Below are 13,851 nucleotides of genomic sequence, written 5' to 3' on the forward strand. Positions count from 1 at the left end.
CAGTCACTAGTGATTTTTTCTTAAATTAATGTTTTATTACATATTCGTAGGATTTTTTAAAAGCTGTAATTTAAAAAGAAACACAGAATAAGTGGTCTAACCACACTGACAACTATCTAAACAATTCTATTTAGGTTTTCAGAGCATTTTACTTATTTTTATTAATTATTGCTCATAGTTAACCTGAAATGTATAACCCTCATTTCTAAGAAAAGAATATGTAGGTCAATGGCCAAGATATATTTAGATAGATTTAGACAGATATATTTAGAACGGTTTCTGAATTTCCAACCTGCTTCTTAACCTAAGACTATATCATGATACACAAGTAACCTCCTCTAACCGAAATAAAGTTCTGAACATCCAAATCTTTACAAAAGTTCATTTAGATTATACAGTTAAAAATATGGTTTTAATACTGACTCCTTTAAAATAAGTTTTCCCAATGTATTTGAAGTTTGATATTTAAAATTTGGTTTTGCCCACAAATATACAAGAATAAATCTTTTGTACAAATCAAGGCATGTTTACATTTTACTTATATTTTACACTTAAGTAAACAGAACTGCTCCTTTGATAATATTCCCTAAAAACAAAACATCCATTGTTTTGATTCATTTTATAGAAACCACACAACTATTTATTTATCTTTATATTGGAATAAAACGGTACAGTTTTCCAGACTGTGCTTACTCTAAATTATGCCCAAGGCACACCAAATGGTTAATCAATAAAAGTAAAAACTATGCCAATAAAGAGAGAAGGATTATTAAGCAAGAGAGTTGCAGTTTAAATAGCTTCGCAACAGTCTAGTATAAACATATTTTTTCAAGTTATTTTTTAAATAGGTTTAGCTTCAAAATCCAAAAATTGTTATCTGGCTTACAGTTTAAATATTCAACAATACATGTTTACCACTGCATCTGTGCATCGAAAATGAGGCACTCTCCTAGCACTAAAAATCAAAGCAACTAGATTGTTTCTAAACTGTTGTAAAAACACTTCTTATATGAATGGGACTTTAAAAAAAGAAAGAAACCACCAACAGGAATGTAGCTAACATTAGAGGTTTCTGCACCCAAAACAGTTACGATATAAAACAGATTATAGCCTGCATCTACTGCTAACTCATTTTTTAAAAAGTAGTGGTAAGTAAAGTAGAAGTAACTTCTCTAATAATTGAGACCAAGGTTAAAAAAACAAAATCCATGGAAATCACTTGTGGATCTTTAAAAACATTCTCTTTAGCTCTTTGTCAAACTTTGGCTACTCTATCTTGAAAACTAAAAAAAGTAAAGTTAAGGTGTCCTAAAGTTTTACTTGGTTTTGTTTTTTAAATATAAACAAGAACAAGAGACAGAGACCAAGAGACAAATTGTAACTCATGAAGGTAAAACAAGAATGAAGCAGGGCTTTCAAATAATATCCGTGTGCCTACTTCCTGCTGGTGTGGGCAACTGTCACAGTGACTCTACAAGTGTTAGACAAGCTGGATATGAGAACACTGTGACAATCTACTGTTGAGGGAGTATCACAATACTAGTAATCTGCCAAAAAAATTAGTGCCTAACAATATCTGATTTTTCTGACTGTGGCACACAAATACACTATTGTAAGAGGATGATTTTTAAAGCAAACATGCGAACACATACACACACACACACATACCACCACCACCACCACCACCCACCCCCCAACAATGACTGAGAAAATTTAAACCCAAGAAATTAAGAGTTAACCTTATACATGGGGGAGGAGGGAAATAGCACATTATGAGGAAAACCATTAAAAAGAAACAAGTTATTTGTGTAAATGTTTTCACTCACCCTTTCCCAGCCCCATTATATTATAATCTCCTTTGAAAACAGGGATTATATTAATCATCTTCAGTTCACTCACAGTTTCTAAAACATAATATTTAATATTTGTTGAATTGATGAACTGAATCATTTTTAAAAATAAGCAAGACTACTAATGAAATACCTTTTTGCTTAAAAATTAGTATTACTGACTTGTATATAAAAATATATTCCACTACAAAAATCAACATGATTTCTGATAGAGTAACACTCCTTTTATCTTTCCATATAAAAACATGACAAAACTGACAAAACTGCTAATAGCCTAGTAAAGCTGTTTCCTTACATTTAGAATACCGTATTAAAATGACTGTATTTACGAATAAAAGATGCAAAAACCAAACACTATAAAACTGAAGAGGTAGAGAGCAGTATCTTACTAAAAAACAAAATGAAGCCCCCTCTCTCCAGACTTAAGGGTCCAGGAAGAGGTTTCATTAAATCTATAATAGTGATGTTCCCAAATCTTTCGAAATAGAAAAATTAACCTCTTTTCTCTAATTTTAACATATAAACACTAGCTTAATTTAATAATAGCAGCACTCTTAAATAAGCACCAATATTGCAAAATAAATTTTGCTTTCAAAAGACATCTTTCCATTATGTGTCAGCTTTGGGGTTAGTTTTTCCAATCAATGAGAAGCTGCAGCATGGATAATACAGACAGTGCAGGAACCAATGATCAGGAATGAAGTAAAAAACACCTACAGAATTACAATATAGTGGAAATGGCCCTCTTCTCCACAGCAACTCTTCCTTCCCCTCACCTAGCTCTCAGAAAGAAGAGGTTGAAGAAGCTATACACAAGATACAGTATAAAAGACTCAGAACTAGGAACGATGAAAGGCCCTCAGAGTGAGAAATTATCAGTAATAAATTAATGGAGCTAGGTAAAAAGCATCAACAGCTGCTAACATCACAGAGAAGCAAACATTGTGTGCCTCCTAATGCAAGTATTCAGTATCATCTATAAAGCAGTTTTACCCTTCAAAGGAAAAAAAAGGATGTGTGTGTGTGTGTGTGTGTGTGTGAAAGAGAGAGTGTGCATGCGAGCGCACGTGAGCGAGAAAACCTCATATAAACTGAATCTGATCAAGCCTCTAAACCTAATTCCAATTAACAAGAAACCCAGTGGACACAGGAACATGTTTACTACCACCACAGGAATGTAACTAGCAAATTCAAACTGTGGGAAAACTCTTGTGTCTTCAACAAATAATTTGCCAGGGAAAAGAAATGGCGGAGGGGGAGGGAGGGACCTATAGATTACAAAACAATGCACAGACCTTATTTGACTCTTGACCTGAATAACTGCAGAAACACATGTGTGAGATAATAGAGAAATCTGAACACTGAATATCATAATATTTAAAAATTATTGCTAATTCTTTTTCAGTGTGATAATAGTTATCGGTGGCGGAGGGGAGGGTCCTTCAAGTCTAAGAAACTCGAGTTGCTAAAAGGTTGGAATACAAAAAGGGAACACTAAAAATTAATGTCAGCTGTAATGATTTGTCCTACCCAGAACTGAAATATAAATTGGGAGATTGCAACCACGGGAAGAGAGCAGCTTTACTAGCTTGTTAGCCAACCATTTCTCCACTGATATAAGCTCTATATATAGGCCAAGAGTGATAATGGCTGCTCAAATCACTTCACGTGGCAGATACTACCTTGACAGACATGTATCTGGCCTAGTACCAGGACTCTGAATAAACTAGCATCAAGAAACAAGCCAAGGAAGTTACTAAATGCAAAGAATGCACAGTGGCTAATGAGAGACCCTCTAAGTCAGGGGTCCCCAACCCTTGGGCCACAGACCGGTACCGGTCCGTGGCCTGTTAGCAACAAGGCTGCATAGCAGGAGGTGAGTGGCAGGCGAGCCAGCAAAGCTTCAACTGTATTTGCAGCCGCTTCCCAGCGCTAGCATCACCACCTCAGCTCCAACTCAGATCATCAGGCATTAGTCTCCTAGGAGCACTGGTCCCTGGTGCCAAAAAAGTTGGGCACCATTGCTCTACGTACGCAAAAGCATCATCAGTATAAATAAAAAATAATTTAAAACATAGGTTCTAGATTTCCAAGATTTCTGCTCTGGCCATTTTCTATTTTCTATCTCCCTCAGAAGACAGTACACATAAAGATGGGTTACCACATTCTGGGACTTGAGGTCCCCAAGATAAACGTTGCCAAAAAACCTACTCACTATACATGCCCTCAGGCTCATAGCAAAGTGGATTGTAGTGGAGAAAAATAATGAGAAACCTTTGGTGATGAGTAAACTACACTTCTATGCTAGGTTAAAACTAAGGCAGATAGGATACTGCTTAAAATCTTAACCACATGAGGATTTTGTTCTTAATACAGAAAGGAAAACAGTCTGTTTTCCTAGAGTTTTAGTCCACGCCCAACTTCCCTCTTCCCAACAATACCTTTCTCTAATTATAAGGCACATAACAAAATGCTGACTCTGGATATCATAAAGTTATTTTTTTTAAACCAGACAACTCAGTAAAAAATAACTTCTACAGATTCCTTTGGTAAGTATCTTGTTTCACTAATGTTAAGCTTGCTAATGAAAACTTTAATTTCTAGATTACCTAAACACAATCCTAGTTTATCCACATTCATGGGAATGGTTGCATAAATTTAACAGATTTAATTTTGTTCCTCTTTGTACGACAATCAGAACTAATTTATTAATACATGGTCTTGAATTCCAGGCAGAGTAAAAAGTATTTCGTAAATGAACTGGCAGTACAAAAAGAAAACTGAAGACTTCAATTACTTTCTTTTAAACTTAAAAGACCCATTTAAGAAAAAATGCTATTTTCTAATACGTTATTTTAAATGACTTTATAAAGGAAAATGACTAACTCCACACTACAGCTGTTTTGTTATACAGTACTTTTTTCTCCTACTGCCTACTTCTCTACATTTTAGAGCAGGAAAGAAACTTAGAAATCAGCTGGTTCACACATTTGAGTTCCCTGGGCTGAAATGGTTTCTTTTATCTTTGTACCCACCTCCACCTAGCACCAAAATGCTCGGTAAATGGGTTTAGTATTTAACCAGGTATAAATACCCCCACATACAATTAAAAATAAGTTATGCACATAGATTTCTACTTTTGATTTATCTTAACTAGGAAATACTCTCCCAGGTAGTTTAAAAATTCAATGAAGTCAAATTAATAACAAAATTTACACCATCTGTCTATTGGCAGTTAAGTGACAGAATTTGAGCAAAGAGGAATGAGACTCCTATTTTGAATAAAGATATGAAAGAGACTAGAAACAAAACTTAAAAGAAACACTAAATCAAAGCCGAAATCCTAAATAAGACAACCATCAAATCTGAGTCATACTGGTTATTTTACAATATTTTTAAATCACATTTACTATTACCAGCTGCTACTAATATGTAATGATAAATATGTATAATACATATAACACACATTTCCTCCCTCGCAGTTCAGGAATATAGTAGAGACTAAAACAAGTGAAATGCTTTTTAGTTTCATCCTGCTCCTTTCTTTTACCACAAGGACCTGAAGGCTGAGTGTGAAAACTGACTGAACATCAATCTCACTTCTGCTGAGAGAAGCTGCCTACACAGAAGCAGAAAACATTTCCCTTAAGTTTAATCACGAGTCCTGAAAGAGTAAGGAAAGTAGGTTCAATAAAGATAAAGGCTAAGGATTTAGAAGAGTTTCATGACAACAGTTAAATTTAAATTTAAGACTGGAATCTGACAACTAAAGGAGAGTATTAAATTACTTTAGTCAAGAATCAACCTAAAATAAAACCAATAAATTTTCTAATCACTGAACTGAAGGCTAAAGAAAAATCTTTCAAAAGGAATGTCTATCTCATCTTTTATATTCCACCTGAGTTTTTCCCCCCTAAAAGAAAAAACAACTCATTAGCAGACTAGGGTACTATACCTTCACAACTTGGCCCTACCCTTCATCAACCCTACTTATCCCTCTGTAAACTCAAGGCACTGGTCACACTTACCCATTCGAGATCACTGATACTCATGACTTGATTTAGGCTGTTCCCTAGCCCGAATGCCCACGTGGAAATCCACCCCAAACCTCAGGTTTCAATGTGTAAGTTCCTTTAGCATCAGGACCTTGTCAGCCTTATTCTCTACTATAGCTCTAGCAACTAGAGCAATACTGGCACACAGTAAGCGATCAACAAATTAGTGTCGTAAGAATAAAGAGGTTCCAACTGAATGTTTTGTCTGTTTGCTCTAAAGTTTTCTCAATAGCTCTTCTCCCTACAAAGCAGTCTCAAAGCTTTTTACTGTTATTAATGTCTATTTCACTTTTACTCTATAATTACAGCTACCCAAGAAACTTTATTTGGCCCCAAACTCTTTCCTTAAATAATAGAGAATACTGAAATCGTTATGGTTCAAATGAAAACAAATCATAGTACATTTTTCATCTTTTACAGGTTTTCTCAAGTCCTGTCAATTCAGTAAACATGTCTCTAGTTACATACAGGAAAATTAGAAAGGTCTAAGATGACTTACCAAAGTTAAAATGTAGGCTTTGAGTCTCTAGCATATATCAGTTCCAAACTTAAAAAAAAAAAAAAAAAATCCTAATTACCCATATATCAAGTCTATTCAGGCACATGTCATAACAAATTCATAAGACTGAAGAGCCAACAAAACAATCCCTTGAATAATGACTATGCAAGCTCCTAGAAGTTACTAGTAATATAATAAGGAAACTTAAGATACCAATGTCACTTATGAAAATAGAAACCTTTGAAGGACATACATTGAACACTCAGCTCTAATAAAACTGCATTAAATTAGAATCTAAAACTAAATCTATCTATAACATATGGGTCTTGCATAAATGATGAAGAATATAAAACAAAGTATTATGACATTTGCTCTTTCACAAATGCACTTGAGTAATATAAACTGAATTAGTAAGGTCTACATTGTGAACTTAATATGGAGCTAACAATGGAAAAAGTTTCTAGCTCCAAAATCCAGTTTTTTCATTTTCCACGCACACAAAAAAAATGTCAGAAAAATTGTTTTCCATTAAGAAATCATATTTACGTGATATAATTTTATATATAATTACCTTAAAGTTTGTACTTTAGATATAATTTTAGATATAATTTAGATATAATATAGTTATACTTTTAGATATAATTATCTTAAAGTTTGTCCCTGCCTTTCATATTGTATACACTTATTTTGAAGTTTACGTCTCTAATACCTTAACGTTATGAAAAAGATATGAAGTTTTAAGATTAAAAATGGTACTGAAAAGTACCCTGAAGGAACGAACCTGACTTAGAAATATCTAAAAATGTTATTTCTCATTTAATGAAACAGCATGAAATTTCATTAAGACTTTTTAAATTAGCATGCAGGTTATCACATTAAATTCCATCTTAGTTTCCTGAATTCTAATTTAATTCCTAATTTTATATTTACTGAGCATAAAACACTCAACTAGGCATTGTTTTAGCCAGATTACTCGGCCAAAATATTACTCCCTACTGAAAAATGGTTAGCTTTGTGACTCCTCAGGACATCAGGTAATGACTATTAATTGCAGGCCTCTAAAAACGCTTGTTAAACCAAAAGGCAATGCTCTTATTGGAGGAACCCAGATTGCCAGGATCAGCAAAACTACATTAGAAAGTTAATAGCCTCCATCCTTAAACAATCCCAGGAGAAAAAAAAGAGTGACTCAAACTGTTAACATGTGCCCAACGACACCACACAATAGCCTAATAGCAAAACTGCCAGATGTATCTGTAATCGAGAGATCCAACCTTGAAAAAGCAACATCAGTGGGATTTTCATCCTACTGAAGGATTCAGAAAGCAAAAACTCAGGCAAGAAACGAAAAGCACATCCAACGATAAACTGCTCAAGCGGTTCATCCGAGAGAACAAGTACAGACATTCACTCCTTCAACCTGTGAGCATCTATTCTGTGACACCGGAGAGGACAATTTAAAAGGCAGAATGAATGACATGCGGTTCTGTTAGGGGCAACTGCTTCAACACCACACTTAAGTCGGTGCCATAAGAAATAAAGTACGAAGTGCTACTAAGGGTAAGAGAGCTCTGGAAAGGCAGTGGTCTTTACCTTGAGGCTCGTCAATTTATTTACTCTCCGGTTTCTAAATAAAGTTGACAAACTCGCCAGAAAAGGTCAATTTTTGGAAACTGACGCATCCTTCTCATTGGCCAAAGGCGTATGCCGACTGCAAGCAGTGGAAGCGCTGAGAGGCAGGCGGCGCCAAGCCTGAGAAAGCCTTTTCTCAATCTCCTCTTAGGCCACCGCAGCCGCGGCGCTAGGGCGGCCGCCTTGGGCTCTCAGAAGTAGAGGCAGGTGTCGGCACCAGACCCCGGCCGGCGGAGCTGCCAGAGTTGGCAGAGCTGCCGCCGCCGCCGCTTCCCCAGCGGGCCGGGGCACTGGAAAGTTGCGTGAAGGCAACTCCAGGGCCGCAAAGCCGCTCCCCCGCGCGGCCCACGGGCTGCGGCACCTCCAGCCTCCTCTCAACCCTGGGGAAAGGGACCTGCCTCGCCCGGGCCCCAGCGATCCAGGGAACGGGAGGGGGAGGTCCGCCCGCCGACTCTGCCGGGAGGACAAGAGGGTCATCAGCGGGCGGGCGACCAATCCTTCCCGTTAGCCCCCGACCCGGGCCGCACCTCCCGCCAAGTCCGGGTGCGAACACCCGGCGCCCGCCAGCCGGGCCCGTCACGACCCCAGCACCCGGACGCCGCAGAGCCCTCAACCGCGGCCCGCACCCCTCCGGCTCAACCCGACCCCTCCCCGAGCAGCAGCCGGGTCCCGCGGCTCGACTCGTAGTCAGGCCAAGGCCCTGCGCCCCTTCCCGCCTCACCTGCGCTCCGCGGCGACTCTGCACCTCCTCGCCCGCTCCGTGCGCCCCGTCGGGGCAAGGACCGAACCCCCGGCCGGGGCTCTCCCGGCCGCGGTGACTCGGGACGCGACGGCCACCGCCGCTTTCTCCTCCTCAGCACAAGCCCCGGAGGCGAGCAGAGAGTCGCGGTCAGAGCCCCGCCGTGACTAAAAGAAATCTCGCCGCCTCCGCAGCCTCCACCACCAAATCCCTTCACTCGTCCGCGCCGCCCGGAGAAAATGTCACCAGAGGCCGTTCCGCTCGGCGCCTCACTTCCGCCCGGAACCACAGAGCTCGCGCCTGGCAGCTAGAGCGGCCGCTGCGGCAGTAGCCTGTGCGGACTGGAGAGGGAGACCAACGGAAAGCCAGACAGCGCCGTCTGGCGGAGGGAACCCTTGCTCCTCCCGCTCCACAGCGCCGGGCGCCCGGGCATCGACCGGCTTCCCCGCGCTCCCTCCATCTGATCAGGCAGCTGCGTTCCAGAAATATCTTTCAAGGAGGGTTAGAAAGCCAGTCAATGCAAGCCAAGGACAATGCCCTAAGAAAAAGACGGCGCTCCCTTTTCCGTGCGCTGCCCAGTACTTACCCTTCCTGAAGCCTTCCTGAATGAAGCTCGTGGTGTCTGAATGCTTGAGTCACTCCAGCAGGGAGTCCGCACCCTTCTCTCCCCATTTTTTCGCGGATGCCCACCACCGAGCTTGGGGAAACTCGGCCGTTCTCTTCTCATGCAGTGGTATCAACATCCCGTTCAAGTTTCTGGGTGGGAACCTTGCAGGCCTCGCAAATAGACCGCCACCTGCTGGTGAGACATGGTCCGCTCCGCCCCTACGCTCCTTGCAGACGCTCCAAATTCCACCTCTGCAGAGTCACTCTTCTGATTTGCGGTTCACCCTGGGAAGGTTGACGCACCGGCGCACTCTGTGAGTTTTCGAGGCTCTTCCTTGAGGTCTGGGATCAGAGGAAATATGCTGGACGCGGGACCCGGAGGGAAGGTGAGGTGGGCACAAGCCATCTGGCGGATACAGGGCTTCTGAGGTGGAAGAAGAGGTGCTAAGAACAAATCCCACCACTACTCGAGATCTGGCCAAGAAGCTGCACTCCCTAAAAGCAGGGTTTTGAGACATGAAGAAATAAAGACTTGAGGAAAAAAAAATGTAAAAGGTCATTACCTTTTCAGGAGCCATGCTGGGACCTGGGGTGAGGCTCCGCAAGAGAAGATTCTGAAGATAACAGCGCTGAACCCACTCACTCTTTTATTTTTTTCAGTCTCCTCTTTAGATCAGGCCCTTGAGCTCTCCCCAGTTCACTCATTTATGCCGAATGCCTACAAGCGTGGGAGTTTTCCAACTTTGACCGAATGAATAGATAGATAAAATAATTTTCTAATAATAGCTTACTTTCATTGAATGCCTGCTATATGTCAGGTACTGTACTATGCATTTAAATGGCTTCATTCATTTAATCCCCACAATAAACCTACAAGGTTGGTGGTATTACTAGCCCCAGGTGACAAAAGTGAAAAGGGAGGCACAGAGTGGTAAAGTGACCTGCCTGCCCCAAGTCACACATCAGTCAGTGGCAAAACTGGACTCCCACACAGATAGCCCCAACTACTACCACCAACTGCCGCCTTGAAAGTAACTGAAAACATTCTGTGTACCAAATAAACATTTTGTCTATGTAGGTTATTTCACTCATCCATTCATATATTTATTTCCCTGCTACTTTAGTCTCAAGGAATTTGAGAGCTTGCGGGGTAGTGACAGAAGCCCAGACTCTTTTAGGAGAAAAAGAAAAAAGAAACTAACTATTGAGATTACAGCTGTCAGTCTTGGAATGAATGAATGAATGTGGACTAATACATTCAGCGTTAAAACAAATCCTCGACAGTCTTATCTGGCCAATCCTGTGGAGATACTGAAGTAGGACCCTGACTACCAAGGTACCATCTTGGCTCCTTCTCTATAACAGCAAATAAATTCCCTACAGTGAATGAACTGTGCATATTTTTGGAGCCTGGGGCATTTGATATCCTAATTACTATTATCCCTATTACTACCATATTTAGATTGCCAAATAGGGCAATTGCTTTCTTCACCTTCTGTAGGAGAATGAAGAGCCGGGGAGTTGATTCTACTACTGCCTTGGTTTTGTCTCCTAGAATCTCCTATGCATCACATATTCTGCTCTCCCAGCTCCTGAAATCCCATCTCCGTAAAACCAGTCCAGCCCGGACCCCATCCAGATCACCACCACCTCTGTCACTTCCCTTCATCCTGTTGTCTCTACAGAAATTTCTGTCAAAATTCCTCTGCTTACTTAGAATCTTCAACTGAGCAGTTACTATGAAAATGGCTAATGATGCCAAGGTCGAGGAAAGAATTTCAGAAAATGAAGGAGTGATAATCCCCCAGAATGCAAAATCAGGGGCATATCTGTTGCTTGAAAGAGAAGCCTCACTTCACAGCCAGTTTTTGTAGGACTTGTGAGGAACACAGCGACAGGAAATCCATCCACAAAGGATGCAGTGCCCTAACTGGGACTGCACCTGAATAGTGATGTGTAATTAACAAGGAAATCTAGTGAACTTTTTTTTTCACAAAAGTTACATTGTAATGTAGATTAACATGAAATGTTTTATAACAAAAAACTTCAAAAAAAAAAGAAAAAGATTCTTCTGCTCACAGACACTGTCCTACAAACATGTCCACCCCTTGGCCTCTGTACAGTGTCATTACTAAATCATATCGGTGGTTCTCCTCTCAATTTCTGTCATAATGTAGGGAGGAGGCAAGAGAACTAAAATCTTAAATGAAGCTATCTTCAGAGACTGCAATATGCGGATCAGCTCTGCAGCCAGACCAAGAGGAAACCTGTAGAACAAAGGAAGATTTCTGCTAGGATTGCTAACTAACCATTTCCTCACACTGTGAAGGGAAAACAGAGAAACAGAGTCTTTAAGTCATGCCCTACACAAAATAAAATCATTTGTTCCCTATGGCTAAAATCGTGGGGAACCTATGAATTAAAGGCTGGGAATGGCCAACAGGCCTACACATATTCTTACCTTTTCATGCTACATACTCTTACCCTTTAAACTATAGTCTTTAAACTATAACTCACAGAAACTAAGAATGATACATAAACTAGATTCTCCAAACACTTCGGGACCCTCTCAGTGCCTTTACTCTGTCTCTCTCACTGTCCCTGTCTTTCTTTATTGTCTCTGTCCCTCTGAATCTCTCTTAGGCGCTCTCACTCTCTGCCTCTGAGAGGAGGCCACACTCTATGGAGTGTTACCCCTTCTCTAATCCTTTTGACTAACTTCGGTGGGGATTTGAAGTCTTTCTGGCACTCAGCAAAGAACCCTTTTTTCTCCCAGTGCTGCCCCCCCACAACTTGGAGAATTTGCCTTCTCCTACAACAATAAGCCCTAGAGGTTGAGGCCAAAGCCAAGCCCGTCAGCATCGTTGTTTGCAACTGATGCACAGCCTGGAATGGGGCTGGGCCTGCAGCAGGTACATGTTAGAAATGCTGACCTGAGCAGTAGCATCAGAATGTGGCCACCCTTGCTTTGACTATTCTGTAGTCTGTTCCCTCCTGATGGATCAGGTTACTTCTGCCATTTGCCCCTATAAGATGGACCTATTATTAGATTCAGTTTTTAGATGAAGAAAATTGAGGCTATGAGGGGCAGGACTTTCATCTCTGGGCCACCCCTTCTTTTCCTTCTCAGATTGCTGAGCGCTGAGCTACCCCTCCCCCAGCATTACCAGCATCCACTAGATCTCCCAGCGCCTGCTACAAGGCAGTTGAAAAGGGGGTAGGAGTGGGAATGAACCTCTGCACTGTGGTGGCCCTGTAACCACAGACAAAGTCACCACTGCCGTAGTTAACACTACCTGCTCTGCTCAGAGCATTATTCCACAGACCTTAATTACATCCTCCATATGGAAGGTATTCTAAAGCCTTCCAAGTAACAGAAGGTGGCAAAGGCTCTTGAGTCCTACAGGTCTGAACTTGGATCTGTTTTTGCCTTAGTTTTATAACCTCACCAAGCCTCAGCGTCCTCACTCGTCAACCACAGATGACCCCCGATAATACCTTGCAGGAACTCGTTAGGGGTGAGGGTGAAATAAGTCGTGTGTGTAAAGCTCTCAGCACAATTCTTTTCTGATGGTGACACTCCAGGCCAGCACCTCCAACAAGCACAGAGTCGCACTGGGCAAGTGTGCTGTGGCATTACCATTTCAACAAACTCATTTCTCCAGAGCAACAAGTTCATGTGGAACCAGAATGGAACAGAGCAGAAGGCTGTCACGAACGTGGAGCCACGTGGTAGCCGAGGGTGACAGGGAGGGGTATCTCCTTCAGCTCCCTCCATTCTCTGTGATGGATAATCTGAGCTCCAAGTCTTGGACTCCAAGTCCCTCTTTCCAATCAGATGATCTCTCTGACACTCCTTCAATAGGTAAAGTCTGCAACTTCTAATAAAAATCAGAAATAAAAGCAAAGGACAATTTTAAAATTTTCAACATGTATGTATGGGTCTTTCATTTTTCAATAAAAAAGAATAGCTCTGTATGACACAGCATCCAACCCTGTGGAACCTCCAGGGTGGGAGGGGCCAGGGCTCCTCTGACACCCCATCTAAATGAGCACACCCACTGCCCATCACGGCACTGTTTGTTCCCTTCACGGCATTTGCCCTCCTATGTACCTGTTGTGCATGTTCCTTCTCATCCATCTGACACAACAGACCATATGACAGGGGCTGGACCGTGTTGTTCTCAGCAGGCACTCAGTACACGGATGTGAATGCAGGAAGTCCATCTAAGCATCTAGCTGAGAAGACACAGAAACCCGAAAGAATGTCAAAACAAGGAAGTGGTGCCAGGTGCCAAGTAGGTGAGAGGCTGGGAGGAGGGCAATGGGGGACTGTCTCAGGGAGAACCTGGAGACTGACTGACCTTTGTTAAAAAGGAAGAAGAGCATGAGTGCCTGGAGGACAGAGATCATGCCATCCTTCCACATTCCCCCCTTCCCTTGGCGTCCTGCACAAGGCCTGGCAGATAG

General features: G+C 41.5%; 1 protein-coding gene across 6 annotated transcripts in view; it reads right to left on the reverse strand.

Moving 5' to 3' along the window:
- Positions 1-9,567, reverse strand: part of CUNH18orf25 (chromosome unknown C18orf25 homolog) — a 62,790-nt gene extending 53,223 nt beyond the window's left edge. The window contains exons 1-2 of one of the 6 annotated variants that reach the window (XM_011361150.2): positions 9,362-9,567; positions 6,405-6,452 (exon numbers count right to left, since the gene is read on the reverse strand). The gene's annotated coding sequence lies outside the window, so the exon portion shown is untranslated. Of the gene's footprint in view, positions 1-6,404; positions 6,453-8,757; positions 9,064-9,361 lie in introns of those variants that run through there. The other 5 variants (XM_011361139.2, XM_011361166.2, XM_011361160.2 and 2 more) reach the window with 5 other exon arrangements.
- Positions 9,568-13,851: the final 4,284 nt, after the last annotated feature.

The sequence above is a fragment of the Pteropus vampyrus genome, unplaced genomic scaffold (assembly GCF_000151845.1).
Source record: "Pteropus vampyrus isolate Shadow unplaced genomic scaffold, Pvam_2.0 Scaffold3, whole genome shotgun sequence".
Lineage (NCBI taxonomy): Eukaryota > Metazoa > Chordata > Mammalia > Chiroptera > Pteropodidae > Pteropus > Pteropus vampyrus.